The sequence below is a fragment of the Sus scrofa genome, chromosome 16 (assembly GCF_054392235.1).
Source record: "Sus scrofa isolate SSC_HxYL_T2T_F1_AM1 chromosome 16, Sscrofa_HxYL_maternal_Yorkshire_Landrace_v2.0, whole genome shotgun sequence".
Classification (NCBI taxonomy): Eukaryota; Metazoa; Chordata; class Mammalia; order Artiodactyla; family Suidae; genus Sus; species Sus scrofa.
The window spans coordinates 72,138,105-72,165,310 of record NC_139398.1 but is presented as its reverse complement, the minus strand read 5'-3'; positions in this window follow the sequence as shown (position 1 = coordinate 72,165,310).

The following is a 27,206-nucleotide window of genomic DNA, read 5'->3' as shown; positions in this document are numbered from 1 at the left end:
ACCTCTTCATTTGTGGGTGCATATGAACTCACTGTGATCAGCAGGTCACAATAGGTCTGGTCACAACTGGGTATGGGATTCTGTCTTTCCACTCAGCGATAGTTTCTGTCTGCCCTCCTAGCAGGATGCAGGGACATTCTCTTGGAGCTGTCAGCCTCTGAAGCCAACCCAGGGTCCTACATCATAATATTCTCAGACATTCTTCTATTTCTGTTTCATTTAGAGGATGAAAACTTTTTGAGGGGCTTCAAAATAAGGTATTTTTAAAAGGTTTTTGTGAGATGTAATCTTTGAAGAATTTAGCTTTCTAATGCTCAAATAAAGAGTACCACTCTTATGAATGTCTTAGAAAAAGAACACAAGAGGAGTGCCTGTCATGGTGCAGTGGTTAACGAATCTGACTAGGAACCATAAGGTTGTGTGTTCAATCCCTGGCCTCACTCAGTGGATTAAGGATCTGGCGTTGCCGTGAGCTGTGGTGTGGGTCATAGACACGGCTCGGATTTGGCATTGCTGTGGCTGTGGTGTTGGCTGGTGGCTACAGCTCTGATTAGAACCCTAGCCTGGGAACCTCCATATGCCATGGGGGTGGACCTGGAAAAGACAAAAAAAAAAAAAAAAAAAAGAAAGAAAAAGAACATAACAGTATCCTATTGGACACTTTATAATAGCTACACTATGCAAACTCTCTCTGCAGATGTAATCAAATGAAGCAATCTTTTATACAAAGCAAAATAAAGCTGTTGTTGTAATTAGTGAGTGCATACCAAACAAAACAAGGCTAATTGCTAGAAGGGAAAAAAACAGAATGAATTTTATGAGAAATAGGCTATCTTCCTCACTAGGCAGGTTTTTTTTGCTGTTCCCCCAGCTCTGGAGAATAGGAATTTTGATGACATTAACACAGCTTATTAATGATCATTGTAACTCACTCCATCCACCTAATTAAATCATCAGCTACAATTGGTAACAGGGGAGTGTAATTTAAATGGAACCGTTCTGACAAACTAGACGCAACCACTCTCCTAAATATTTAATACTCCCTGTGGCTGGATTAACAGAAATGTTTAAGAGTCATTTAGCCAGGTCTCTCAAAGGTGACTGATAGATGTTTTCTATGCCTTTTAAAATAAAAGACAAATTTACTATAAATGCATTTCTCATTAAAGTCTTTTGTCATTGGGTATAATGTAGATTGAGAAATTAAAAATAAAACCTCTTTTTTTTTAACTCCATTGAAAAGACAGCTGAGCCTATGAAGGAAAATTGATCTGATTTTATGTACTTTATTAAGACCAGGAAGTAGCATTTAAGAAATATATACTTAGTTGCATTAAAACAGTTAAACTAGATAAGAGGCATAAGGAAGTTTGTTAACTGAACATTTACTATGTAACAACACTAAGGTAGGTTGTGAGGATTTAATAGAATGTAATGATCCCTGCCGTATTATAGGAGGAAACATAGATAGTAATAATTACAAGGGTTATGAGAGCTGCAAAAAAAGACAAGGGAACTGACAAAATCTTTAATCTGACACTTATTCTAAAAGAGGGTGGGAAAGCCATGTAAAATTATGCCTATCTACCCTCCAACTACTCACCTCAGCTTTGGTAACCAGTCCCTGTTGAATTTTAATGTTTTTTAAAATCCCTTTGGAGAAGTTTGGATTATGTTTCCTCTGTAGATTTGTGAAAATCAAAAACGTTGGTATCCACAGCCTGGCACTTAAACAAGAAAAGAGTGTCCAGCTTTGCATTGCTTGCCACCAACTTGAGGTTCTGGTTGTTAGGATCAGTTCCAGGGTTTTTGCAGACCAGAAACTTCCACCTTTTAAATGGCTCCTGGCCTCTTCATGGCTATATCTGTTGCTTTTCTAGTTGCAAGCTTGAACAAAGGAGCTGGGCAGCTTTGGGCCCTAGGTAGCAGGGAAAGCGTGGTTGACATCAAAAGTGAAAAATGAGGCAGGAGTAGGAAGTTAATATTTCAAAACACCAGCGCTTCTTCTGGATCTCTTGTTGAGAGAATGTCCCATTGTCTGTTTGCCTTATGAATTAGCACTATTTTTTTCTGCCAGTTCCTACCAAGGTCAAAGGTAGAATGTGTCACTCTGCTCTTCCAGAATGGCTTTTGTATTATGTGTGGCTAAACATTTGAAATAGGACTTTCAGATTATTTCAAACGAAAAAAGAAAGTGTCAGAAAAGAAAGTAAAAATCAGGAGAGTTTTTCTGGCAGTGGAATATCCGGAATTTTAGGAAATGTCCATTTTTTGACGCCTGGAGAAAGGTCAGCCATAGTAGAAGTTGTTCTCAGATGGCTGTGGGGTGAGAAAGCTCAACCCTAACAATTTGATGTAGGTCCACAAAACTTGCCCCTTGGGAGAAAGAATTTGGCAGAAACTGAGGGTAGTGAGGCAAATAAGTGTTTATTAAGAGAGAAGAGAGAGAAGATAGGTGAAGAGAAAGCACAGGCAGGCTCCAGTCATGGGGTGGGTGGTACAGACAGACAGAGAGAGAGAGAAGCAGCAAGAGAGGAAGAGAGCAACACATGCTTTGGAGGTGGTTTGAATCACTTGGACGAGGGCAGTCCTTCAGAGCTTCCTCTGGCCAATGATCTTGCTTTGTCTGGCCATGAGCCCACATTTGTCCTGACTCAGGGCCCTCCTCTGTGTGGGTGTATCTTTTAGTCAGGATGGATTCTAGTGCCAGGGTTTCTGGGAAGTTGGCAGGATGTACTGTGGTCTGGTATCATTTATTTCTCAACCCCCTGAGGAACCTTTCTGTGCATGTGTAGTTGCAGAGGTCTCCTTGACATCAGATAGAGGTGGTCTCTATCTTTTATCCAAGCAGGATGCAACTCCTCCTTGCTTCTGCCATAGTATTTATCTTGAAGTTACCTGTCCGCAGGGAACATATTACAGTTGCTCAGCCTGGGACCTATCTATCTCTGGCTTCAAAAGGAGAAGAGTTCCCATCATGGCTCAGTGGTTAACGAACCCGACTACTATCCACAAGGAGGCAGGGTTGATCTCTGGCCTTGCTCAGTGGGTTAAGGAGCTGGCGTTACCCTGAGTCGTGGTGTAGGTCACAGCTGTGGCTCGGATCCCATGATGCTGTGGCTGTAGCTGTGGTGTAGGCCAGCAGCTATAGCTCCGATTCCACCCCTAGCCTGGGAACCTCCATATCCGGCTGATGCATCCCTAAAAAGACAGAAAGACAAAAAAAAAAAAAAAAAAAAAAAAAAGCGATAAAGTTATTTGAGGTGAGCCTGGGGAAGTAAGCAAGATAAACTTCATTTCCCCTCACGCCTTGGACAGATGTAGAGATTATTGGTTTGAGGCTGTCAAAACGTACCATCCCTACTAGATTTTTAAAAATAAACTTTAAACTTTTAGAATAGTTTTACATTTACAGGAAGGTTGCAAAGAAAGTACAAAGAGTTCTACCTGACACCCAGTTTTTACTATTTTTAATATCTTCCACAGGTGTGGTGAATTTGCCACAATTAATGAACCAATACTAGTACATCATGATTGACGAACTCCATACTTTATTCAGATTGTCTCAGTTTTTACCTAATGCATTCTGTTTTTCTATTCTAGTATCCCATCGAGGATAGGATGATTTAGTTTTCTTCTCTCTTGAGGTTGTTTTTTGGGATGTGGAGTTTTGGGAAAAGGTAATTATATTTCTAGGATTGTTACATTCTATATGAAGTAATGCTTTTATTTTTCATGCACTTAACTCATTTGCATTTCACTAGTGCTTTTGCTTTAGCATTTTGAAATTTAAATGAATCCATTATCTTGTACACACCATTGATTTTTAAAATTTCGGGGAATGTCCTTCTACAGCCTTCCAAGCAAGTCAACTTTTGCAGGCTGTGCTCCCATGGCAACCTCTTCCTCTGTCTAGATGGTCACATAAGATGAGGATCAGATTATTTACTTCTGGGGTCATTTGATGTGGGTAACCAGTAGGATTTGGCTTGTTGCTCTTATAAACACTTGAAATTGTTACCATGCAGATGTTTGTTATTTTTATACAAGCAAGTAGACATGTATAGATACATATGTGCAAATGTGCATGTGTGTGTATATTTCCCCCTGCTATTTTTAAGTCCCTTGCTGAAAAATAATCTCTCTTGTTCTGTAGCCTTAGGTGAAAATAGTCCATAACTAGCTCCAAGAACCTTTGTTGGTAAAAGTGAAAATCCAGTGGATCAGGTGCAGTGACTACCCTACTCTTGTCAAGGATTTGTTAAGGACTTGGGAGCTTGACAGTAGTGAGAAACTTCAAACAGATTTAGGAGTTTTGGGTCTGTAGAGAAGTTCCAAGCCAAACACCGTGAACATGGACAAATTTCTCCCTTTTATTTCTGTTGCATTTACATGATGGATTGTCAAATAAAAGGGCATGAGTGTGACAGTTTAGTTTCACATTAATCAGATCCTGCTTTATTGCCATCACAAAAACTCCTAGGGTCATGATCCCGCGGGTCTGTGTCTGAGACTCGTAAATATGGTTTTATAGTGTCCATGTGAGGTTATTAATATTAATTCCTTGTGGTTTTCCCTTGGTGTTAAGTTCTCCCTTGCTATTTGTGGTTTATTCTGAATTCTGCAGTTGGAATTCACAATAGTCCTGAGATTGTGTACTAATATGCATTTTTGACTTGCCATTTACTATCTTGAGAGGCATAGTGGATTTTGGCCTCTGAGCAGTTGTTCAGAAACAGAAATGCGTAGTGTTCTCATTATGTAATTTTTCTTTTCTTGTGCCCATAAATTTTCCTTTGCAGGGATTTGTTGGACCACTTTAAAATTTTTTTTCAAGGCTCAGTTTCTTTCTGTAGAACGAAGTGAAGGTTAAATATGCTAACGTATGTAAGGGGTGAACCTGATATGTGACATTTAGTAAGTGCTAAATAAATGTCATCCACAGAAGCCATTTATACCCTTGGAATTAGATAACAGGTTATTGCAAAACTCACACTCATTTTTACTTTGCCTACATGAGCATCTGTGTTTCTCCACATTTTTTCCCCCTCAACAATACCCCAGACCTAGCATCAGGCAACCACTGAAGTAGCAAGCTCTGAAAAGTCCATTAGATTTTAGAGGTCACGTATGCACTGTTGAGTTAACTGGCTCACTTGGTTCTCTAAATGATATCCTGGAAGAGGTAACACTTTTTTTCCAAAAGGGAAAAATATCTTATTCCTTTCCCACTACTATTTTCAGACCCATTATACTCTAAGTAATGGTAAGGCTTCCATGACTGCTTTGAGGAATACACTATGTTTTTTTATTCTCCTTCCAAAGGGCCCATTACAGCTCTATCGAGTTGTTGGTTCTTGGATTTCCATCAGAGAGAGTAATTCCGGCAAAGGTTAACAAAGGTCTTTCTCTGACTCTCATGTTGCCTTTCTATTCTCTGACTTAACATTTACTGATTATGAAGAAGTTAAATTACTAAATAGTTTAATAAAGCAGTTCAATAAAATAATTGAATAAAATGGGAAGTATAGCATCTATCAAAGGCTTCAAGGCATAGGGGGCCTTCTTTTTTTTCTCAGTGTATACTCAATTAAGAGAGATACTAATTGTCAGGATACCTCCTGGTTTGTGATTAGGAAGGAGGAGGTCAGAAAGGGAAGGGAACTGTGCTTCAGGTGGCTAGAACTTTCAAGATACCTAGTTTACCATGTTGTTGGAAATGAACTTTACAAAGACAAAACAACCAGTGGCCTATGAATTTCACAAACTCATTAAAGATTAAATACTGAACATGGTTTGCAGTCTCTTTGCCTGTTTCTTTGAATAGGTTGCATTTCTTTCTCACTTCATCTCTCACTCATCCTGGGAAATAGTGGGAAAATCTTCTTTTTTGATAGGCAAGAATTAGATTTATTAAGATAAGATGCTTGTGAGAGAGAAAGCAGGCAGGCAAAGAGGCTCTGCCAGTGGGAGAATCTTCTTGCAGACCCACAGCCCTTTGGCAGGAGGACTCTGTAGACCACAGCTGGAGAAAGCCTAGCCTTTAGTAGTTCACCGTGTCTCCTTTTGTGCTGGTCACTGATTTTCCCCAAAGTGGACAATAAGACTTCTGGGTACGGTTTTCCCAGTGACCTTCATGTGACAGCCCTTTTCTATAAAAACTTCAAGATTACTATGTGGCTTCCGGTTGTACCCTGGGTGGAAGAGGAACTTACTTTGGGGGTCTCCCAGACTAAAACCCCAGGGCTTATGAATGATATCATGGGAGGCCTTCTTCAATGCTGCTGATGATTCTGGACACAGAAACCTCAATTTACAGTGAAACATGCTAAACCTCGGAGAACCCAATCCCTTGAAGTCTGCTGCAGGTAGAGAATACTGTGACCTGCCTGCAGAAGGTTTTGGCCAGGGTCCTCCACTACTCTGGGAAATGCTGATTTTTTTTTTGGTCTTTGCTAGTTACACCTGATCTCAGGGAGGTTTCTTTTTCTCAGCTCCTGGCCAGGCTGCCATGCTCTACATCATTAACCCTAAACTCTGGGGAACTGATCCCCTGACAGCCTCTTTGATATTAGATTAGATCCCTTCCAGGCTGCATTTAATTGACTGAGTTCCTAGGGGGAATGGCTGGTTCCTGTTCCCTCTATTTTACTTGGCCACTCTTCTTCAGCAGCTGGCTTGCAAATTCACTGTGCCTTCATGAAGAAGGAAATGTGACAGATAAAACAAATGCCTGTGATTCCAAATTCTCCCCCCACCCCTTTTAATAACATGTCTACTGTTAGACCTGTCAGTGAGCTCCTTTGTTCTTTTTGAATCCTTCTCTGCTAAGTAATAAGAAAGTGGCTTTTTTCCTCTTATGTCCTTCTTGCTGTACCTTATCTATTTTTCTGAAAATGAAAGGCGAGAGGACTGGTAATTAAAAGACCAGCTATTTTTCCTTGCCTCAATATGTTTTTCACTTCTCTTTTTAAACTTTAAAAATCTTTTACTTTTCTTTAATGTCTCTTACATTGTAAACATTTGGTGCTCTTTGATTTTTTTTTTGCAATGATTAAAAAAATTCAAATCACCTTGATTTCCTCCAAATAGAACTGTGATATATGCTCAATGTCAAAAATTCAAACGTTATAGAGATACATAATGTGGAGATTAATAGGTGCTTGTAATAACTTCCCATTCTCCCTTCCCTATCCCCACAAACCTAATCTTTATTTTTTGATGTGTAATCCTCCTGATTTTTCTCTATCGTGTTAATTTTTATTAGTAATGGTATCATTTTCCAGAAATTAAAGCAATAAAGTTTGGGGGGGTGGTAAAGATTCATTTCTATTCCTTCTCTAAGACATGTGTAGAGGCTCTTGAACAAACTCCCTAGAGTCCAGTATGAATTGGAGATTTGTAAGTGTAAACTCCTCCTTCTTAGATCCTTCCCTCATCTGGTAGAGCTCTGAGTTATTACATGTGTTCTCAAATGTCATAAGGTGGCAGTGCAGCCTCTTTGTTCCCTGCCCTTGACCTTGTCTGTCTCTGGTGTGTCTCCCCTTGACATGGAGGCTCAGGCAGAAGACCACAGAGGTGTGTTGTCTTTGGGCTTTGCTATTTATCACCTGTATGGTTCTGGGAACATGTCTCCATCTTCAGAGTGAAAGGCATGCCCATTATTATGATAGCTACTTTTTTTTTTTTTTGTCTTTTGCCTTTTCTAGGGCTGCTCCCACAGCATATGGAGGTTCCCAGAATAGGGGTTGAATTAGAGCTGCAGCCGCCGGCCTATGCCAGAGCCACAGCAACGTGGGATCCAAGCTGTGTCTGCAATCTACACCACAGCTCACAGCAACACTGGATCCTTAACCCACTGAGCAAGGCCAGGGATCGAACCCGAAATGTCATGGTTCCTAGTCAGATTCGTTAACCACTGTGCCACAATGGGAACTCCTATGATAGCTAATTCTTGAATTTCTCTTTGTGCCTGGGTAATTGCTGTTAAGAGATGATGAGAGACCCATCTGCAAAGCATGAGTTCTTTCTCCTTTAGGAAGAAGCAGGACTTTGAGATGGAGATGAGCTTGGCAGCAGTGACTGGGTGTACCTCCCAACTCCCCACAAACTATGATTCACCCTGAAGCCAAACTGTTTAAGCCTACACTGCCTACCTATTTCCCAGTGCCCATGCTTAGTTTCATGAGAACTTCCTTTTATACTTTATTTTTTCTCCTGATCCTAGAACATGAATTAGTCATAATTCATATCCAGGGCTTTTGATGGTGGCTTTGCAGAATTAGTCATACTTCATATCCAGGGCTTTTGATGGTGGCTTTTGCAGAATTTAAAAATAATTTTGTGACAGTCAATAGTACACTATCAGAGAAATGCTGTCATGTATTAAGCTTTCATTGTTAAATCTCTGAATAAGATAAAGTAGTTGAGCCAATAATTCCAAACTCTTTGTTTTCTCCTGGGTCTTAGGATGAAACAACTCCATGAGGAATTTTCCTTACTTTCTTTCCAGTGTGTTATCATTGGAGGAAAGGCACCAGGGAGAAGCTGGTTCTGCTCAGGTGGAAAGAAGTGGTGAGAGGCCCTTTAAACTCTCTGAACTCTAGATACAGACTAGAGTCTTTGAAAATTTTATTATATCCACTACATCAAGAAAAAGCCCCAAGACCCTACTCAAGTCCTTTAGCTCCTCCAGGGATGAGAAAGTTGTTTCTAGAAGAATCATAACATAAGGCTCACTGTTAAGCCACATCCACCCCAAAGCATGACATGCCTGATTATTGAAACCAAGCATCGAAGAATTGGTGAAGGGGGCTTGAAGATTGGTGATCGTTCTATGTTTTTTCTCCTTTGTTCTAACATACCAAATAAATGAGCTTTTCTTTTTTTTTTCTTTTCTCTTTTATTTCTTTTCTTTTCTCTTTTTGTGGCCTGTTTAAAAACTGCTTAATTTCTTAAATCATGTGGGTGACCTAATGAAAGGTAGCAAATGGTGGGACATGAATGGAGTTCACCTATCCCAGTTATTCTGTGATGTCTGCAGTACCTGGTACCTATTTGCATGTAGGAAATTATTGCTCTCATGATGGTGGATGATCCTGGTACCTTTTAGGGGCTTCTTGTTGCCTTATTTATGTTCTTTTCCTGATGCTCAAATGATCCTTGTTGTCCCAGGCATTAAAAGTTAATCACTTTGTTGTCATCTCTCTTGTCTTTATCTGTGGTGACTTGGTTCTTCCCAAAGCCAGTAGAACCAATGGTGTTGAGTCTTCTGGTGGGGATGAGAAAAAATACTTATCTATATAGATGAGTCTATAGACAAGCATTAATACCTTTTAATTTGGCTACTTACCTTGTAACTCTAGTTTTGCTTTTTCAATTTCTAGTTGTCCTTAACTTTGATAAAATTGAGAATAAATCTAGGGGCTCTGTTGGAGGGTAATTCAAGTGGTATCACCCAACTTCATAATTTTTCCATTTGTGCTGATCAGAGTTTTAGGATTGAATTAAACACTTTATTTCTTTTTCTATTTTTAGATGGACTATGCCATTTATTCAAATGTATTTATATCATGTTTATTGTATGTCAGGCATTCTTTTAACACTGAGAAAAGATATTTTCCCTGCCCTAATGAAATACTTATATCAGCAGGGGAAATATAAAATAACATGAAAACAAATAAATGTGTAAATATTTTCAGAGAGATAAATGCTAGATGTAGAGTGTCATGTAGAAAGGCAGAGCTGATTATAAAACAAGAACTGCTATAGGAGAGAGGGGTATATTTAGGTAGGATGATCAAAGATTGTGATAGTTGATTGTAAACCTGAATGAAATGAAGCATCTCTCTCTGTGAAGTCCTGGGTAAAGGGAGTTTTAGGTGGAGGGAGCAAAGTACAGCACAAGCCCAGAATGAGCCTGGAAGACCAGGGGAGGCTGGAGCAGAACAGGTAGAGGAGAGCGTGGCTTAGAAGAGCCAGAGTGGAAACTGCAGACCAGTCAAGGAGTATGATCCTACAACTATTAAAGATCATTCCTATGTATGTAAGGCTTTCTGAAGTCTTCTGAAGACCTTGCTTCATCATCATTTCTCCCTGGGAATCTACCAGGGTTTCAAATATGATAATATTTTATTGATTATCAGATGAGATTTTTTTTTGTATTTTTTTATATCTCTGAATTTGGGTTGTGAAAATGTCTTAGCACAGTGTCATAGCTTATTTGGTACCATTTGCATTTCCCGGTGGTAAATAAAAGGGTGGAACATCTTATAATTGAGAATTTTTAGATTTGGTGAAATACGGCTCATTCAAGGTTTCCAAAATGCTTCATGGTCGACATCTCTCCCATCTCCCCAGCTGCACAGTGACCCAGTAACCTGACAGCGCAGAGCAATAGTCAGAAGCTGCTAAGTATTGAGATATTTTCTCACAGAGAGAATGAATGCCTTTCCACCATATACCCTTGGTTGTTAGTGCTCCTAATCATATATTTTCAAGATGATGACTGACTGAAAGCAGAAATGTAGTTTATGGGAGTTCCCTAGTGCAGCAGCGGGTTCGGGATTTGGCATTACCACCAAAGTGTCTTCTTTCACTGCTGTGATGCAGGTTTAGTCCCTGGCCTGGGAACCTCCACATGCAGTCAGTGTGGCAAAAAAAAAAAAAAGAGAGAGAGAGAGAAATGAGGGTTATGGGTTTGGGGCAGAGTTTGTTATGTGCAGTGCTAATTAGGCACAAAATGAATGAATCCACTACCCCTTATTCATTGTTACTCTGCACTAACTGCCAGAGCTAATCAGATAGTAATAGACCTTTTGTGGATTTAGCATATTTCCCTAATTCGTGTACATCTTTGATAATTCTTTCTTTCTCTCCTAAAGTTTTAAAAGCATGTACAGGATCTTTTTTGATGTGAATGGACCAATGGCTTCCCCTATTAAAATAATTGTTTGCTTTCCTTCTGTACTATGGACTCTGAGTTCCTTGAAGGAAGGGACTATACCCTTCACGTCTATATTTTTAGTGCCTATTAGAATGCCTTGTTCATGTAGATATTCAATGAAAAATGATTAAATAGATGGAAAGAGTCACACTTGATCACCTCAAGTAGCTTATACTCTAAGGAAGAGCTAGCTTCTTAACATACCAAAAACTTAAATTCCTAGTTTAGTAGGGCCGGTCATGTATTTCAAGTCAGACATCAAAATAAAGGGGCTCTGTTGAAATTTTTTTTTTGTCTTTTGTCTTTTTAGGGCTTTGCCCCCGGCATATGGAGGTTCCCAGGCTAGGGGTTGAATTGCAGCTGTAGCCGCTGGCCTATACAACAGCCACAGCAACGCCAGATCCGAGCTGTGTCTGTGACCTGCACGACAGCTCATGGAAACGCTGGAACCTTAACCCACTGAGCGAGGCCAGGGACCAAACCCACAACCTCAGGGCTTCTAGTTGGATTCATTTCTGCTGCGCTATGAGGGGAACTCCTTTGTTGATTTTTATAACTGATCTCATCTTGTTTGGACTCCCGTTTCTGCTGACAACAGAAAATACTGAAACTTCAGGTTTAAAATGAACTCAGAGTCTTTGGGTATAAAACTATCTTCTTCAGATACATCTTCAGTCAGTTCAGAGTTTGGGGCTTATTTAGTCTATTTTTCTTTTTAAGCAGCCTGTCTTCTTTCTTCTCAAGATGACATTGTGGGGGGGGGGGGTGACCTTGGTTCAAGTGATGCTGACTCTCTTGGCTGGCCTCCAAAGAGGTATTGGCCCATTGACTCACTGGATCTCTGGGAAAGTGATATTAAGACCTGGAGTGTTAGATCTTTTGGAAGACACCATATTGGTTTCAAACTGCCATTGTGTGAGGAAGCCCAGGCCAAGCAGAAAGGCCAAGGGTAAGTTTTCTAGCTGACAGTAGCTACAGCAAGGTCCTCCAGTTAATGGCCACCATTGACTGTCGGACATCTGAGTCAGTGAGCTTTTGATGCTTTCAGACCTCCACTTTCAAGTCTTGCAGAAGGGCTTCAGCTGACAGGAAGCAGAGACAAACCATCCCTGCAGTGTCTTGTTGAAATTTTGACCCCCAGAATCCATGAGCATACAAATGGTTATTTTATTCCTCTAAGTTTTTGAGTAATTTGTTAAATATTCCTTGATAGGCAACCCTTTCTCCCTCCCTCTTTTCAACCTCCTTCCCTTCCTTAAAAAAAAAAAAAAAAAAAAAAAGAAAGAAAGATTCAGAATATTTGGAAGACAGTCTTAAAAACAAAGACTATTTCTGCAAATCCACAATTAATGAGTATTTTAATCATGGGGTGCTTTGAAAATGTGTGTTATAGAAAAGCATTTACTACTATTTTTTTAAAGGACTTTTGTTAGAGCCAAATTATGTGAAGAAAAAAAAAAATTTTAAAACGCTGGACAATTCCACCAGCTTCACCCCAGGCCAAAAGCTATTTTCATTAGAGAAAAAAATGTTTTTCATTTCCTCAACTGTGGTAATATGTGCGCCCAAGTAAGTACAAAGTTGAAAGTCAAAAGTTGTGATACAGCTGGCTGCATTACTTGATCTCTATCTGAATGTTACTCGCATGATTATTGGAGTTCGTTGTCACAGCAGGGTGTGGAAAAGATGTGGCAGCATCAAAAGGAAATTACATTTACTAAAAAATATGGGTGAAAATGTCTTCAGCAATTACCACAGGTCATCTCTGCTGCTCACAGCAAATGGCAGAGAAAAAGGGCTTCCTGTGAGAAGGAGCAGAAAGAAGGGTTAGAACTGGCTGTTGTGCTGTGCAGAATCAAAAGGGACCCCCTATTATGCAGGCCTGGAGTAAACAGCAATATTAGTATAATGGGCTGTAATAAATTACTAGCAGTTTTTTAAGATTTCTGTTTTGTTCTTTCAGGTCAGCAAAAATGCCATCATCTTTCCTTGCTTTGTGTTGTCTGCACTCCCCTCTTAGACCCAGATTATTCCCATACTCTTCCAGCTGGCTGCCTTTAGATTTTTGAATTAGCACTCAATATATTTTAATTCAATTTGGAAACTAATGGATGCCTGAACTTATTTAGCCTATCCATTCAAGCATCTTGAAGTGCAATTCTAATTGAAGCAATTTTTCTAATTACAATTTTAATTCTTCATTTTTTTTTTTTGCCATCTCTCAAAAAATTAAACTCTCTTCTGTTGATGGCTGGAGAATTCTGGGTTAAGCAGTAAAGGAAAGTAAAATTTAAGGGCTTCTTCCAAATTTTTTCCTGGTAGAGCAGAAAAGATAAACATTAAGTGATGTTAGATTTATGTCGATTGGAACAATCTTGTGTATAACAGCCTTTTTTCACCTAGGTTTTGTGGGTAGTCTAGAGGTCAAATTGTGTTTCTACCAGGAAAAAGACATATGAAATGAAGATAGATATAACTTGACATGGTTAACCTATCAGACAGATGTTTCTCTTGTAACCTAGCTTCCAGGGGTTTTTAAAGGGTTCTGATATTTGCATTTTAAGGACGAGCTCAGCATCTTTCCGCTTCAATAAGCTAAATATGTATTCTCTATGTCTCTTTGCTTTGCTGTCTGAAAATTTCTTCCTTCACAATGGGAGAGAGATGCTTGAAGCCAAAACAATGTTGAGACACTGCTCTCCCCACAATAACGAAGTATTATTTTTCTGTTACCAAGAGTAAAATGTCTGGATGGCCTTTTATTTGGGCCATGTTTAGTCAGCTAGAGTGGATGGTAGTAATTCTCTGCTGGTCTGCTCGTCAAGCCTTCCTTTCTCCCTGTTTTGTGTAATGAACCTATGTACCTGAAAGCTGGGATTGCTGGAATTGTGGTCAGGGCTTGGTTCCATTATCCATCTCCCTGGCAACAGAAACTGATCCTAAGCATGGGCTCATGAACTGTGCAAAGACCAGTGGAATCTTTACTTGACGTAGATATACAGATACTGGGAGAAGGAATTGCTCATTTTTTCCCCCAGGTACTAGATTTTTGTGACCTTTCCATCAATTCTGTAACTTACTCCAATATTCAGGTACAATGCCAACACATTTCTTTTGCAAAGTTTAATTTGATTGGAGCTTGACTTGCAACTAAGTCATGTTACATTGGTTTGCATGGGAATCTGGATATCCATGTGTATTTCCTTCTATCATGAAAGATCCATGGGACTGGCCATCCCTATTTACCTCACCCCCCCCCCCAGCACCTTTATCTTCTTTCTATTAATTAATTCAAGAGATAATCATTAACTACTGTGTCCTGGTTATTGAAGTTTCAAAGACCAGTATGAAATTGGTTCTACTCTTAATGATGTCACCCTAAAAATGTTGACAGGCAACTATCAAGCAAAAGCATTTATTTGGAATTAAAGAATTGCAATTTGGAGTACACAGATTTGGAAACAAAAGTTGGAGTTTTTTAAAGACAAAAGGGAATTTCTACATAATTAGCTTACAGAGAATTTTGAGTGGTATTGGTGGCAGAAAGCTAATCTTGCCTAAATATGACTGGTTACTAAGGCTATCACTAAGCAAAAGTCTGTTCCTGGAGCAAATTGCAGGTAATCTTGTGGAATTATTGGGATATTTGGAATATTTTTGATTTGGCCAAGTACAAAATTTCATATTTTACCCTGGGAGGATATGAAAGGCCCATTTATTAAATGGCTCCCATTTTTTTTCAGACATGGCATGTTAAAGTTCCTGGGCCAGGGATTGAACCCATGCCACAGCAGTGGCCAGAGCCTCTGCAATGATAACACTGGATCTTTAATCCACTGCACCACAAGGGAACTCGTAAATGCCCTCTGTTTTAAAAACCTCTTAACCTGAGTGACTCTATTTTATTTCATCTTTCACATCTCCCTTTTAGGATCAAGATCCTTCTCTGAAGTCATTGCTGATTAAATATAGATTTGCACTGTCCCCATGTTGCTGAGATGAACCTCTTTCAAACAGTTATATCCTATGTCAGGGAAATTTTTAGTAGTTATTTCAAGGAATCATTGTCTTAAGGGTTGGGTCACATTTGAGCAACAAGGAGGCAGTCAGGAAATGGCCATTAGGTAGTTTCCTTATTTGGGAACTTCCTTGAGCTACCTCGAAGTTCAAATGAATAAACTTTATTTATCATTTCAACCTGCTGAGTAACTGTAATCTTGGTGGTTGTAGAGGTTCTGAAGCAGAGCTAAGTGGCAGTATAAGAAGTTTAAATACAAGTATATAGCAAAGTTCCCAAACTAACCATTAATAATATTTGAGGTCCTGATCTTAACCAATTGTCTATACCTGAAGGAAGCCAGTTATAAACATCAATAGGCAAGAAAAGGGTGCCATTAAAAGGCATTGGAATGAAGAGGTCCTGTGCTATTTTTCTGATTTTCTCAAGTAATTCATCTTTACCCTAAGTTTTGATCGAGGTGCAGCAGGATTGTTGGTTATGGCACAAATGCTGCCTTGTTTTGCAAGGAGAAAATCAAGTGTTTTTTGATTATCTTATCCAACCCTTGTTAGGGTATCCAAGGATTGTTGCCAAGGCTCAAACAGTGGGGTGTGCTAATTTGGCCAGGTTTAGGGATAAATTCTTTATCAGTAGGTGATTATGGATGACACCATTTCAAAGAACATATTCTTTGCAGTGGTAATGAGTGGAGAGTAGATGGGGTTGGAAAGCGGGTTGTTAAGTTTTATTTGGACCTAAGAGACAGCAGTTGGATTTTTTAATAAAAACTTGAAATGGAATGTGATGGTAACCCCAAAGACATTATCCTGCCATATTCTAATTGCCTAGACATTCATAAGCTCCTGGTTCTTCTCTGTAATCACACACAAAGGTGTAACCAGAAGGGATACATTGTACATCACCAAGAGTGCAGTTATTGACAATTTCTTTGATAGGAATTTAGGGATATGTTCCAGCCAAAGAAGGAAGCTGGATGAAATCCACTTGACATACTTTGGAAAGTCCTTTAGGTAAGTCAAAATGTTCAGAGGCTGTGTAGATAATCCTCCTTGGATTATATTTAAGATGTATTTATTACTGGAGTTCCTGTCATGGCTCATTGGAAACAAACCTGACTAGTATCCATGAGGATTTGGGTTTGATCGCTGGCCTTGCTCAGTGGGTTAAGGATCCAGAGTTGCCATGAGCTGTGGTGTAGGTCAAAGACATGGCTCAGGTCTGGTGTTGCTCTGACTGTGGTATAGGCTGGCAACTGCAGCTCCTATTGGACCTCCAAATGGGAACTTCCATATGTTTTGGTATGGCCCTAAAAAAAAAAAAAAAAAGATAATATTTATTAGTATAGGCCAGTCTTGACTCTTTGACTGTCCCAGAAATATTCCCCCACCAGTCAATGCTTGTAAGTTCATGAAACCTCTAAGTTTATCAGCTGCTCAGTGGGTCATCTGATAGGCCATTCTATCAGGGTCATTTTATGCACTCTGGCAAGAGTCCATAAATTGGCTGGTGGATTGAACCTGTAACCATTGTCAGCCCAATAAAATTTTTCCTTGTGAGGTGCCCTAGATTGGGCATCCTCAATAATGAGCTTTAGGAGTTCTTGTTGTGGCTCAGCAGATGCAAACCTGACTAGCATCCATGAGGATGAGGGTTCAGTCCCCGGCCTTGCTCAGTGGGTTAAGGATCCAGCATTGCCGTGAGCTGTGGTATAGGTTACAGATGCATTGCTATGGCTATGATGTAGGCCTGCAGCATCCTCAGGAGTTTTGATTCATATGGGGGAAGTAACAGCTAACAAGTCTGACTTTTAAAATCTGTGAAAAGTAGGATGGACTCTTTATAGCTTGTGGTGTGACAGTCCAAGTAGATTATTGTCCTTCCCAAGTAAAGGCAAATAGAAATTGACTTTCAGAATCTACAGGGAGACTGAAGAAGGTCCTGCAAAGATAAATTACAGTAAAGAATTTGCTTTCCACAGGAATGGAAGTTAGGAGAGTGTGGGGGTTGGGGACAACTAAATATTGAGAAATGACAATGTTATTTATGGCTCCGAGGTCCTGAACAAGTCGCCATTGTTATGCGTGTTGTTTGTTTGTGTTTTAACTAGGGAGGATGAATGTGTTACAAGACGTAGTGCAAAGGATTATAAGATCTTCAGCCTATATTCTTTTATAATAAGTTTATTTTCTGCAAGGGCCACATGGTTAAAAGGGTGTTGTCTGATGTTGGGGTGAGGTTTACATGGATTTATTTGTTTTTGGGGGTGCTGAATGAATTCACTGGATGTCTATGGTGGATTTTGCCAAAGCTTTTCAGGAACTTGCTCTAAGAGGGTAAAGTCTTGTTGTTTTTCTTAGTTGGTTTAAGGTTCAAAACTGTTAAGGACATTGAAAGGTTTTCAGTAATGCCAGGTGAAATGGAGGCTGAGTTGAGTATGAGAATAAAAGATGGCAGCACGGTATTCTTCTAAAAAGTCTCATCTTAGTTGGTTGACAGGAACAGAAGTGATCAATAGGAAGGAATAGAAGGGGGCCTAGTTGGAAGTTAAAGGAAAGGATTTCTCAGTCCTAAGGGTTTATTAGATGCTCCCACCATTTGAATGTTTTCAGTACTCTGAGGAAGGTGTTGTTGAAGTTGATGGGATTGAGCATGGAAAGTGTGCCTCTAGTATTGATTAAAGCAGTAATGACCTCATTTCTGATCATTAGGGAAGTTTTACCCAGGTGAGTAAGGAGAAGTATTGGAAAAACTCCTTATTTGCTCTCAGAGTAGCTTCAGTCTGTGAGAAGAGGTAAAGTCTTAACACTGTAAAATTGTTTAAAGTGTTTTAAGACAATTATTTTTCAAATGACAAGGTTCTTTTTTAAAAATGACAAACATATTTAGAGTTGGAAGGCTTTTATTTACTATGCCAAGTGCTTTGGGAGGAGGCTGATAGCTGTTGAAGCCGAAAATAAAATTTATGATTTTAGTGGCTTTTTTTTTTTTCTCTTTGCTTTTTAGGGCTGCACCTGAGGCACATGGAGGTTCCCAGGCTAGGGGTCAAATTGTAGATACAGCTGCTGGCTTATGCCTCAGCCACAGCCATGCCGGATCCTTAACCCACTGAGTGAGGCCAGGGATCCAACCTGCAACCTCATGGTTCCTAGTCAGATTTGTTTCTGTTGCACCACAATGGGAACTCCTTATTTGATTTTTTTGAATAGTTTGAGCCAGTTGGTTTGCCAATTTAACCAAATCAGGAATTGCCACAGCTTCCCAAGTAAGTTGAGCTCACTTTATAGAAATGCAGGATCTTCATCGAGGCCATTTACAAACATAGAATCAAAAGCCCTGAAGGTCATCCAGTTTTCCTTAAAAACAATTTTAAGTCTGTTATAATACTTATACACAAGTTCATTAGTCCTTTAAGTGCATGCTTGGATTGTATTCCTATCAACAGGTTTTGGGAGGCCAGAGGGATAGCTTGTAACAATAAGGTTTTAACCTTTCTTTGGACTTTATCATCTGATAAGGGTTTTTGAAGTTCCTTTAAAGGATGACTCAGCGAGCTTTAGGCCTGACTTTCTCCCATGAGAATGTAAATTAGTTGATAAAAACGGTAAAACCCAGGTTCATATGTTTGAATAATCACGTTAAATTCCTCTTAGTGTCCTCAGTAACCCTGGAAAAATTCCTTGGCTATAACTTGTAATTCTGCCTTAGTTCAAGGTGTATCAGCTACATTTAAAGGACTGCCTTTATTATTAGGTCTTAATTTAAAGGGATAAATCTAAACCACTTAAGCAGAAAAGGTTGAGGCTGGAGGATCAATGGGCCCTCAAGGTCTTGAGGATAAAAAAAGAAACTCAGCAAGAGAAGGGTAAAGAGGAGGAGGGGGGAGGGTGGGGTACAGACTTGTGGAGCAGGAGGAGGTGGCAGAGAAGTGTTATGAGTCTTATGTAATTGAGAAATATTTTCACAGAGTTTAGAATTTATGTATTGGAGGGAAGTAATTTTGGAGTCAAACTTATTTAGAGGTTTCTAAATATCAAATTAAAGTAAGCATTCCATTTAATTTGTTTCGTTCTATGGCTTTTAAGTCTATTGTACAGGAAGATAAATTTGGGGAATTTAAAAGAGCCTCATTATGGCCATTATAATTTTATTTATTTATTTTTATTTTATTTTTTTTTGTGATTTTTATTTTTTCCATTATAGTTGATTTACCATGTTCTGTCAATTTCTACTGTACAGCAAAGTGACCAGTCATACATACATATATATAGATGTATTATATTTATCATATACATTCATAAATTATTTTTCTTACATTATCCTCCATCATGTTCCATCACAAGTGACTGGACATAGTTACCTGTGCTGTACAGCAAGATCTCATTGCTTATCTATTCCAAATGCAATAGTTTGCATCTTTAACCCCAGACTCCAAGTCCATCCACTCCCTCTCCCTCCTCCTTGACAGCCACAAGTCTGTTCTCCAAGTCCATGAGTTTCTATTCTGTGGAAAGTTTCAATTGCGCCATATATTAGACTCCACATATGTGATATCATATGATATTTGTCTTTCTCTTTCTGACTGACTTCACATCGTATGAGAGTCATCTTGGTTTCATCCATGTTGCTGCAAATGGCACTAAGTCAACTTAATTTCATCCATGTTGCTGGAAATGGCATAATTTTGTTCTTTTTATGGCTGAGTAGTATTCCATTGTGTATATATACACCACATTTTCTTAATCTATTCATCTGTTGATGGACATTTAATTTGTTTCCATGTCTTGGCTATTGTGAATAGTGCTGCAATGAACATATGGGTGCATTTATCTTTTTTAATGAAAGTTTTATCCAGATATATTCCCCAGAGTGGGATTGCTGGGTCATACCGTAGTTTTAGATTTAGTTTTCTGAGGTATCTCCATACTGTTTTCCATAGTGGTTGTACCAATTTAAATTCCAACCAACAGTGTAGGAGGGTACCCTTTTCTCCACACCCTTTCCAGAACTTGTTAAAGATGGCCATTCTGACTAGTGTGAGGTGGTACCTCACAGTAGTTTTGCTTTGCATTTCTCTAATAATTAGTGATGTTGAGCATTTTTTCATGTGCTTGGTAGCCATTGTAATTTTATTTTTTAATTTTTATTTTTATTTTTTATTTTTTTTGTCTTTTTGCTATTTCTTGGGCCGCTCCTGTGGCATATGGAGGTTCCCAGGCTAGGGGTCCAGTTGGAGCTGTAGCCACCGGCCTACACCAGAGCCACAGCAATGTGGGATCCGAGCCGTGTCTGCGACCTACACCACAGCTCACAGCAATGCCGATCGTTAACCCACTGAGCAAGGGCAGGGACTGAACCCGCAACCTCATGGTTCCTAGTTGGATTCGTTAACCACTGCGCCACGACGGGAACTCCAGCCATTGTAATTTTAAATCATCCTTGGTGCTATCAGTCCACTGAGGCATAAAGGTAGCATTTTTAAGGTAAAGGACCATAGTTTTAAAACATACAATCAGCTGGGGTACATGAGGAAGAATAATCCTCTTGGAAGGGCTTAGAGAAAAAACAATTCCATAATTGAAGGAGCATGTAAAAAAAAAAAATTATAGAACTCGCCAGTTGAGAAACCCCTTGAGGACTGTGTGGCCATGAGCATCACCACAAGACCAGCATCTCCCAGGGAAGCTGCCCACTTGATCCCAAAGAAAGGCAATGATAACCTCAACCAAAGGAAGGAAGCCAGAACCTGGGAGGACCCTCTGTTGAAGGAAATGGTTGGTGGAAGTGCTAAGCACAAAAGACTCGGATGGGTATTGCACCTGGTTCCAGGAGATGCTGGTCCCATGGCAGTGATAGTGCTATGGATCCCACTTATGACACCAGTTATGTCAAACTAAAAATGTTAAGAGGCAACAGTCAAGCAAAATCATTTATTCGTCATCAAGGAATTACAATTTGGGATACACAGATTTGGGTAGCATGTCAAAGAGTGTTCCATTAGGGAACAAAAGTCAGGGATTTTTAAAGACAAAAAAGGGAATGTCTGCATAATTCTCTCCACAAATAATTTTGATTGGTGTTGATGGCAGAAAGCTAGTCTTGACCCACACTTCTTGGTTGTTAAGGCCATCACTAGACAAAATTCATTTCCTGTAACAAATTGCAGGTACTCTTGTAGAGTTCTTGGAATATTTGGAGTATTTGTGGTGTGGGCCATTTCAGAAGTTCATGTTTTACCTTGTGAGGACATGGATAAAGCTCACTTCCTTAATGGCCTTTTGACTCCACTTGAAAACCCATTTACATAAATGATTCTATTTCATCTTTGACAATGAACATACAGATATAGACCTTTGGGGAGACTGACGTGAGGATGAAATAAACCATAGTTCCTCAAATATTCTGCAGAACATTAACTCTACAAATTATTTTGTAAAGAAAGGGCTTCCTGGTGTTCCTGTCGTGGCACAGTGGTTAATGAATTGGACTAGGAACCATGAGGTTGCGGGTTCCGTCCCTGGCCTTGCTCAGTGGGTTGAGGATCCGGCATTGCTGGAGCTGTGGTGCAGGTTGCAGACACAGCTCAGATCCTGCGTTGCTGTGGCTGTGGTGTAGGCTGGCAGCTACAGCTCCCATTAGACCCTAGCCTGGGAACCTCCATATGCTGCAGGAGCAGCCCTAGAAAAGGCAAAAAGACCAAAAAAAAAAAAAAAAAAAGATTCCTGGCTTCAAGAATTTAATGTAAAAACTACATTAAACTATAATATCGTTTCAAGTTTTAGAGTACATATAAGAACTGAGAAATGCTACTGAAATGGTGTGTCTTTAGCCCAATATTTCATACTTAATGAAAATGGAAACCCTTGGTCCCTGTATAAACTCTTGATGTTCTATGAAATTAGTGGTCCTCAGAAAGCGTTTAAAACAGAGATAAATAGAAAGCTATGGCAGAATGGAGATGGGAATTAATTGACCTTTGAAGGGGATGGAAATGTCTTCATAGAGGAGGTAAGAATTTGAATTGGTCACTGATGAGTGGAGTCACCAGCTAAGGAAAGAGAAGGGGTGGTCTGGAAAAAGTTACAAGAGGTGGAAAGGCAGAGATACAAAAATAAAACTATGGTTTATCCAGGAGTATATGTTATCCCATGGGATTAGAAAGAGTGCAGAAAGGAATAGTAACAAGAAAGAAATTCGAAAGGAAAAAAAGATGGGGAAAATGTGAAGTGTCAGGTTAAGACATCTGGACTTCATGCTACACTGTGAGCCACTGAATATTGTTTCTTATCTGGAGCATGCATTTATATCTGTCACAATATAGCACTTAATATTTTGCAAACAAACTTTTTTTTTTTTATTATCTAAGGCATTTTTTTCCCCAGCTGCAGTGTTTAAAGTTTTGCTGCCTGGCAGAGTGAACAGACTGAAATGGAGGAATATGGTTTATAAAGAATGAGTTTTTTTGAACCTATATGACTATCAGGCAGGAGTAAGCAGATATAGGTAGGAGTTAACATACTTAAAAAACAGGGCAACCACAAATCAAAACCAAACATTACATTCACAAAAACTTAAAAGTACTCAACCATAAAATAAATGGAAACCATCCAACCCAAAAAAGAAAAAAAGAAAAGAGAAACATAGAATCAATTGGAAAATAAGGTTTAAAATGGCAATAAATATGTGTCTATCAATAATCACCTTAAATGTCAATGGACTAAATGCTCCAATCAAAAGACACAGAGTGGAAGATTGGATAAAAAAGCAGAAACCTTCAATCTGCTGACCACAAGAATCTCACCTTAGAGCAAAGGACACATACAGGTTGAAAGTGAGGGGATGGGAAAAGATATTTCATGCCAATGGACAAGACAAGAAAGCAGGAGTTGCAATACTCATATGAGACAAAAAAGACTTTAAAATGAAGGCCACAAAGAAAGACAAAGAAGGACACTATTTAATAGTTAAAAGATCCACTCAAGAAGAGGATACTACAATGGTCAATATATATGCCCCTGATATAGGAGCACCCAGATACTTACAACAAATACTAACAGACATAAATGGAGAAATTGATGGGAATACAATCACAGTAGGATTCCTTAACACCCCACTCACAACAATGGACAGATCCTCTAAACAGAAAATCAGTGAGGCAACAGAGATCCTAAAGGACACAATGGAAAGTTAGACTTAATCAACATTTTCTGGACATTACATCCAAAAAAATCAGAATATATAGTCTTCTCAAGTGTACATGGAACATTCTTAAGGATCGATCACATACTGGGGCAGAAAACTAACCTCAACAAATTTAGGAGTATAGAAATTATTTCAGGTATCTTCTCTGACCACAATACCACAAAACTAGAAATCAACCACAGGAAAAGAAATGAGAAAAAGCTGACTACATGGAGACTAAACAACATGCTATTAAAAAACCAATGGGTCAATGAGGAAATTAAGAAGGAAATTAAAAAATACCTCGAGACAAAGGATAATCAAGACACATCCACTCAAAATCTATGGGATGCCACAAAAGCAGTGCTCAGAGGGAAATTCATAGCAATACAGGCCTTCCTGAAAAAAGAAGAAAAATCTCAAATCAACAACTTAACCCAACTCCTAAATAAATTAGAAAAAGAAGAACAAACAAAACCTAAAAGCCGAAGGAAGGAAATCATAAAGATCAAAGAGGAAATCAATAAAGTAGAGATTGAAAAAACAATAGAAGAAATCAATCAAACCAAGAGCTGGTTCTTTGAAAAGGTAAACAAAACTGAAAAACCCTTGGCTAGACTCACCAAGAAGAAGAGAGAAAAAAACCCATATAAACAAAATCATAAATGAAAAAGGAGAAGTCACAACAGATAGTACAGAAATACAAAAAACTATGAGAGAATTCTATGAACAATTGTATGCCAACAAATCTGACAACCTAGAAGAAATGGACAACTTTCTAGAGACTTACAGCCTGCCAAAACTTAATCAAGAAGAAATAGATCAACTGAACAGACCGATCACTAGAAATGAAATTGAGTATGTTATAAAAATACACCCATGTAAATAAAAGTCCGGGACCAGATGCCTTCACAGGTGAATTCTACCAAACATACAAAAAGGAACTTATACCCATCCTCCTTAAACTTTTTCAGAAGGTTAAAGAAGAAGGAACACTCACAAAGACATTCTATGATGCCACCATCACCCTAATTCCAAAATCAGACAATGATACTACCAAAAAAGAAAACTGTAGGTCAATATCTTTGATGAATACAGATGCAAAAATTCTCATCAAAATTTTAGCCATCTGAATCCAACAACATATAAAAAAGATCATACACCACAACCAGGTGGGATTCACCCCAGGTTCACAAGGATGAGTCAACATTCGCAAATTAATCAACGTCATACAACATATTAACAAAAGAAAAGTCAAAACCGCATGATCATCTCAGTAGATGCATGGAAAACATTTGACAAATTCCAACATCTATTCATGATCAAAACTCTTACCAAACTGGGTGTAGAGGGAACATACCTTAACATAATCAAAGCCATTTATGACAAACCCACAGCAAATATAATACTCAATGGAGAAAAGTTGAAAGCCTTCCCACGAAAATCTAAAACAAGATAGGGATGTCCACTCTCACCACTGTTATTCAACATAGTACTGGAAGTCCTAGCTGTAGCAATCAGACAAACAAAAGAAATAAAATGCATCCAAATAGGAAGATAAGAGGTAAAACTGTAACTGTATGCAGATGACATGATACTATATATAGAAAACCCTAAGGACTCAATCCCAAAACTACTTGAACTGATCAACAAATTCAGCAAAGTAGGATACAGTATTAACATTCAGAAATCAGTCACATTTCTGTATACTAACAATGAAATATTAGAAAAGGAATACAGAAATACCATACCTTTTAAAATTGCACCCTAAGAAAATCAAATACCTGGGAATACACCTGACCAAGGAAGTAAAGGACTTATATGCCGAGAACTAGAGAACATTATTCAAGGAAATTAAAGAAGATATAAAGAAATGGAAAGCTATTCCATGCTCCTAGTTTGGAAAAATTAATATTGTAAAAATGGCCATACTACCCAAAGCAATCTACAGATTCAATGCAATCCCTATTAAATTACCCATGACATTTTTCACAGAACTAGATCAAACAATCCAAAAATTTATCTGGACCCACGAAAGACCCAGAATCACCAAAGCAGTTCTGAGGAACAAAAACCAAGCAGGAGGCAAAACTCTCCCAGACTACAGGCAATATTACAAAGCCACAGTCATCAAGACAGTGTGGTACTTGTACCAAAACAGACGTAGAGACCAATGGAACAGAATAGAGGACACAGAAATAAACCCATACACCTATGGTCAATTAATCTTTGACAAAGGAGGCAAGAACATAAAATGGGAAAAAGATAGTCTTTTCAGCAAATATTGCTGGGCAACCTGGACAGCTGCATGCAAAGCAATGAAACTAGAACACACCCTCACACCATGCACAAAAATAAACTCAAAATGGCTTAAAGACTTAAATGTAAGACAAGACACTGTCAAACTCCCAGAAGAGAACATAGGCAAAACATTGTCTGACATCAACCTTATGAATATGTTCTCAGGTCAGTCTCCCAAAGCAACAGAAATAAGAGCAAAAATAAACCAGTGGGAGCTAATCAAACTGTCAAGCTTTTGCACAGTAAAGTAAACCAAAAGAACACAAAAAGGCAACTTACAGAATGGGAGAAAATCATTTCAAATGATGAAACTGATAAGGGCCTAATCTCTAGAATATACAAGCCACTTATACACCTCAACAGCAAAGAAGCCAACAACCCAATGGAAAAATGGGCAAAAGACCTGAATACACATTTTTCCAAGGAAGATATATAGATGGCCAACAAGCACATCAAAAAATGCTCAACATCCCTGATTATTAGAGAAATACAATTCAAAACTACCATGAGATACCACATCATACCAGTCAGAATGGCCATCATTTATAAGTCCACAAATAACAAATGCTGGAGAAGGTGTGGAGAAAAGGAACCCTCCTGCACTGTTGGTGGGAATGTAAGCTGGTACAACCACTATGGAAATCAGTATGGAGATGCCTTAGAAATCTATACATAGAACTACCATGTGACCCAGCAATCCCACTCCTGGGCATATAACCAGACATAACTTTCTTTGAAAAAGACATATGCGGAGTTCCCGTCGTGGTGCAGTGGTTAACAAATCTGACTAGGAACCATGAGGTTGCGGGTTCGATCCCTGCCCTTGCTCAGTGGGTTAACGATCTGGTGTTGCTGTGAGCTGTGGTATAGGTTGCAGACGTGGCTCGGATCCTGCGTTGCTGTGGCTCTGGCATAGGCTGGCGGCTACAGCTCCAATTTGACCCCTAGCCTGGGAACCTCCATATGCCATGGGAGCGGCCCAAGAAATAGCAAAAAGACCAAAAAAAAAAAAAAGACATATGCACCCGCATGTTCATTGCAGCTGTATTCACAATAGCCAAGACATGGAAACAACCCTAATGTCCATTGACAGATGATTGATTTAGGAAGATGTGGTATATAAACACAATGGAATACAACTCAGCTATAAAAAAGAATGAAATAATGCCATTTGCAGCAACATGGGTGGAACTAGAGCCTCATTCTGACTGAAGAAAGTCAGAAAGAGAAAGACAAATACCATATGACACCACTTATATCTAGAATCTAACATAAGGCACAAATGAACTTTCCACAAAAAAGAAAATCATGGACTTGGAGAATAGACTTGTGTTTGCCAAGGGGGAGCAGGAGGGTGTGGGGTAGTTTGGGAGCTTGGAGTCAATAGATACAACCTATTGCCTTTGGAATGGATTAGCAATGACATCCTGCTGTGTAGCACTGGGAACTCTGTCTAGTCATTTATGGTGGAGCATGATGTGAGAAAATAGAATGTGTACATGTATGTGTAACTGGGTCACCATGCTGTACAGTAGAAAAAAAATTGTATTGCGGAAATAACTGTTAAAAAAAGAATAATAATAACAAAAAATAAAAATAAAATAAGATATTGAAAAGAAAAACCATGAAAGAAAGAATGAGGGTTTTGTTTTTTTTTTTTTCACTCTTTTAAAAAGAAAAAAAATAGAGGTCCTTTGTCTGCAATGACAAACCAAGACTAAATTGCAGTTTCAACCTCTCCCAGAATTGACCTTCAGAATC